The sequence below is a fragment of the Theropithecus gelada genome, chromosome 12, assembly GCF_003255815.1.
Source record: "Theropithecus gelada isolate Dixy chromosome 12, Tgel_1.0, whole genome shotgun sequence".
In the NCBI taxonomy this organism is placed as follows: domain Eukaryota; kingdom Metazoa; phylum Chordata; class Mammalia; order Primates; family Cercopithecidae; genus Theropithecus; species Theropithecus gelada.
In genome coordinates, this window is record NC_037680.1 from 49,796,645 (window position 1) to 49,801,915 (window position 5,271).

General features: G+C 43.4%; 1 pseudogene; it reads right to left on the minus strand.

Moving 5' to 3' along the window:
* Nucleotides 1–1,143: 1,143 nt before the first annotated feature.
* Nucleotides 1,144–2,038, minus strand: LOC112636565 (annotated as a pseudogene).
* Between the last annotated feature and the right edge of the window lie 3,233 nt (nucleotides 2,039–5,271).

The following is a 5,271-nucleotide window of genomic DNA, read 5'->3' on the forward strand; positions in this document are numbered from 1 at the left end:
CCCTGATTTGCTCTTGAGTTCTCACTTTTCCCTCCAAACTTCCTAGAAGGGACTGGGGCTCCATTCCCTGGGGTCATTAAATAGCCACATTGCCTCTCCTTAGCCATTTTCTCTCAGCAGAGTCATTCTTATTGGTATAAGTGTTTCCCCAAACGGCTTCCTTGATCTTAATCTCTCTGTCTCTGTCTCTCTCTGTCTCTCTCTCTGACACACACACACACACCCCATTTATGGCATTAGCTACTTTCTACCTGGCATTTTAGTCATTCTTTTCCATGGAGACTATGTGCTTTTTTGAGGACAATTTTCTTCATCTTTGCAGCCCCTAGGGCGCTCAGCACAGTGCCCGAAAGAAGCGGAGTTAGATGTTTTTGAATACACTCTCTGTTCTCACATTTAGGTTTCTCTAATTGCTTTAATTCAGGTTATCTACATAGCTTTCTACATAGGGATTCTCTTAAGAATATATTGTGAACAGCTCTCTTTTGCTCATATGGACATTTCTCCGAATTTATTTTTCATGCTGACAGATTGTTTTCTGGTCTGAATGTACTGCCATTTATTTTCCCAGTTCCCTAGTGCTGGAGCTTCTGGGTGCGTCCAACATTCGTAATTATTAACCATGCTGCTGCGAGCCTCCTTGCTAGACCTTTGCGTAATCCATCTTTGCTTTCTTAGGATAAATTCTGAGAATGGAATCTACATTTTAAAATCTTTTGACACGACCTGACAAACATCCTTCCCCATAGCCTTCAGTCTGAGCTGCTTTTATAGCTTTCCTCATAGCCATTATTCCATCAACAGGTAACATCGACAGAATTCAGGGAATGGAATCCTCCAGCCGTTTGCCCTGATCCTTCCTCCGAGTTATATATTGTGTGGTTTCAAGGCCACTTTGAAATCATTGAGAAACAAAGACACAGGAAAGGTGTTTTAAAGTGAGGAAAAGTAGAAAAACCTTTAGAGGTCTTCACAGGGATATCATAGAAACCATGTAGTTGACATATTGTCTCTTTATTTTTTAAAAGTCCTTCTTTTTTAATGAAATAAATCCAAAAGATGTACAGTCAGGCTCAAGTTGTGCAGTTCACAAGCATGGAGGAAACAAACAAAACAACAAAGTTCAGGATGGTCAGAGCAGAGTTAACCCAGGCCAAGGCTGGACTTGCCACCAGGGGGATTTCCTCTGGATGGCGCTGAGGCCGGGACCACTGGGCTCAGCACAGGTATGGCCGGCGCAAGCTTCTCTTCCCTCTGCCCCAGGCTGCCTTGCAAGTCTGTCTCCACATTTTCATGAATGTCATCTTCTCCCTTCAGATCTAAGAATCTGCAGAGTTCGCTTCAGAAGAGTTCCTGCCCTGCAGTCCAGATGACTCCAAGTCTTCCCCACCACCTCTAGACTTGGCACCTGCCAATGTGGCCCAAGAAGGTGGATTTTCTTCAGATATCCCAAAGATATTAGAGATCATTTTGTTCTTTCTCACAGTTTGTTCTGTTGGTTCATCAAAACCCAGTGAAAAATTGGATCCACCACGTGGCAGCTGCAAAACCTGGGAGCTATTCCTGCTGTTGGGGTCGACATCCTTGAAGGTGGTGGTGGTGGTCATGGCACATGGAAGCAGAATGCTGACAGGGTCGGACCGAGGGGCACAGGGAGGCTCCATACCCCACAGAGTGGCCCCCGCCAGGGGAGTCTCCTGCCCACATATTAGCTTTTCAAATGCTATTTGGAGTATGTTATTATGTCTCTTTAAATGCTCTTTTGAAATGATACTTATTACTACCTAAGATGTAAATAACTTATCCTAGGTTAAAAACGGCGTGGTTAGTGGGCTTCAAACATAATCCCTTCTGTACGGCTTTTGAAATATGGGACACCATGGCTATTCAGTTAGGTCCCTTGCTGGTGAGTCAGGCAGCCAATACCATCAGAAGCTGACCACATACGTGCCCCCCATGGAAGCTTCTGTAGCACAACCATGTGAGGCAAGCCTTTGACACGAAGTCCCTGTGCCCAGTTGACTCACAGCTCCACTTATCCCTGTGTGAGATCAAAATACAAATGCCAAAATTTCACTTCCCCAATTTTCTATTTTTGCTAATTGCCTCTACCTTGTTCTTTTTCTTTATATCCTATGCACGTTTGACATTTTAAAAAGGTGTTTTTAGCTCTGAATTTAGGCAAATTGGCCCACAGATCTCCCCAGTGAGTAACAGACTCTGAGTTAATATTCACGGTGTTCTAAGTGTTAACACCAGTTGGTTTTGCCTTGCTGCCTTTGCCTTGGCTGCAGCTAGTTTTAAATTGTGTTTATACAATTTTGCAGAGTTACTTGCATTTTTTTCTTTAACAAGTCACAATATCTAGTATCAAGTTCAGTTTGGTCGGCTATTTCACTACTATTCTGTACATAGGACAGTTAAATTATAATGTTAATTTAAAAGACAGAGAATCTGTAGTAGGTTTATGTTTGAACAGGAGAACACTTTTCTGCCAGACCTGAGGACCTTCTAGGCTTTACCCTCTAGAATATCTTCTTTTGTAAAGAAGATAAAATAAATCTCTGGAATTATTGGGGAACACTTTTCATTTTGGTTTTTAAAAATGTTTGCTTCTTTAATCCCCTGTGATTGAGAAGGCATAGGGGACTGCCAACTGAAGTGGAGGGGGCCGATCACAAGGTGTACCGCATGCTTACTTTAAAACGGCTCTGAAAAACAAGGCAACGATTCCTTATCAGCACTGACATCATAAAGGCAGTTAGCTCCAAGTATACGTGGGGGTAAAGGACCGTCCTTTGTACATTCATCATTGCCATTTGTATTGTCATTCTTGGCCGTGAAGAATATTAATAGACATTTCTATGAAGATGATATTTTCATTAGAGCCATTTCTGTTTTCTTATTCAACAGAAAAATAGACGAGGGGCTGGGCATGATGGCTCACGCCTATAATCTCAGCACTTTGGGAGGCCAAGGCGGGTGGATCACCTGAGGTCAGGAGTTTGAGACCAGTCTGGCCAACATGGAGAAACCCCGTCTCTACTAAGAATACAAAAATTAGCCAGGTGTGGTGGTGGGTGCCTGTAATCCTAGCTACTCTGGAGGCTGAGGCAGGAGAATCACTTGAACCTGGGAGGCAGAGGCTGCAGTGAGCCAAGGTCGTAGCATTGCACTCCAGCCTGGGCAACAAGAGGAAAATTCCATCTCAAAAAGAAAAAAAAAAAAAAAAAGGAAAGAAAAATAGATGAACAATGTTGGTATATCCCAAATATTCCTGATTCATTGCTCTGGTATTCATATCACACTCATCTGAGGCCCCGTGTTGTCCACCAGCCTTGTAATTTCCACATCTTTCTCCTGCTTGTTTGTTGCGTGATCCAGTTGTCCAGCCCTGGACCACCACCCTGCTCTTCCCTCTTGTCGCAACCCGTGTCTGGCTCTGTCACTCTCTGTCCTGCTTCCTCCTGAATGTGGTGGACACAGACACTTCCCACAGTCCCCCTGTGGAAGTTGAGAACAGGCTGTAACTTTTGAGGGTTTGGGAGTAGCAGAAGAGGATTAAACCCCAGGGACTGGAACTGCAGGCAGGACTGCTGTCAGCATCTGGCTCCCCATCATTACAGGGATACCCCCCTGAGTACCCATCTTTCTAGACTGTCAGCAGCCACTCTTCCCCTCACACATAGCACAGTCATGTTTCCCGCCCTGGGGTGCAAACTCCATCTCTTACAGATCAAGAGAAATAAAAAGATTCTTTTTTTTTTGTTATTTATACTTTAAGTTCTAGGGTACATGTGCACAACGTGCAGGTTTGTTACATATGTATACATGTGCCATGTTGGTGTGCTGCACCCTTTAACTCATCACTTATATTGGTATATCTCCTAATGCTATCCCTCCCCCTCCCCACTCCCCACAATAGGCCCCGGTGTGTGATGTTCCCCTTCCTGTGTCCAAGTGATCTCATTGTTCAATTCCCACCTATGAGTGAGAACATGCAGTGTTTGGTTTTCTGTTCTTGCGATAGTTTGCTGAGAATGATGGTTTCCAGCTGCATCCATGTCCCTACAAAGAACACGAACTCATCCTTTTTTATGGCTGCATAGTATTCCATGGTGTATATGTGCCACATTATCTTAATCCAGTCTGTCACTGATGGACATTTGGGTAATAAAAAGATTCTTCAACCAGATTTGCCTCCTCATTCCCTGCATAATAATTGCTCTCTTCCTAAGATTACGGTTACTTGAGTACATTCATTTCTTTTAGCGGAGCCCCATCCCTGGAACCTTCCTCTTTATCATCTAAAAGATGCTAGAATTCAATGGTCTGATGTCATATATTTCCCAAAATTTGGGTTAGTTGCTCAGGTTGGGATTTTTTTGTTAAGCGTCAAGGTTGGGATTTGGCAGTCCCAGTCTTCCAGCATGAGGGCACTTCCAGAGAGGACAACAGGGCCTGTCTGGAGTCTGTGTTGTCTAAATACAGATTTAGTAAAGGAACATTTTTCTTAAGGAAAACCTAATTTGCAGAAGCATAGGTCCCATTAAAAGCCATACCCAACTGACATTTCTGAAAAAGACACTTAACTTTCCAGTCAGAATCATTTGCATTCTGATCTTTCCCAAGAAAGAGGAGAACATGCTATACATTTGCCTATCTCTGAGTGATGGGTCTGGAAGTAGATACCGGCAGGGCTAGACAAGATGCTTATCTCCCACTACACTATAGCAATGGTTTCCCAAATGCAAGCCAAAAAAGGTGCTGTGACTCAAATCAGTATGAAAACTACTGGGATAGCAAGATGGTTTTCAACTCAGATAGGTCTAAAGGCCTTTATTTTGCTCTGTACGTTGTATGTCTCTGAGAAGGGGATGGTATTATGGGTTTCTCAAACTTTCTGACCATTTAACTCTCTCCTCCACAGAGTTACTCTTCTAAAATTCTAGTCAAGATTGGATGGATAAAGACCCATTTGCCTTCCTTGGTTAAGGACACTTAGTTTACAACCCAAAGATAAAAATAATTACTATGACTGTGCTTAGAATTATATTTCTAGCCTGCCCAAGGGGATAGAGAGAAATCCCAGAAATCCTGTGACCTGGCAGCATTTGTAGCCTGAAACAATCTGTTCTGTTCCAGATGGTTTTGCCCTGTGAGCCCATGCGGCATGGCCTACTGGATCCTCTGTGGTCTCTGCTTTCCTTCCTTGTTCTTTTGTTTGCTCCATTCTTTCTCAGCTTGAGAAGTTCAGACACGATCCCTTAA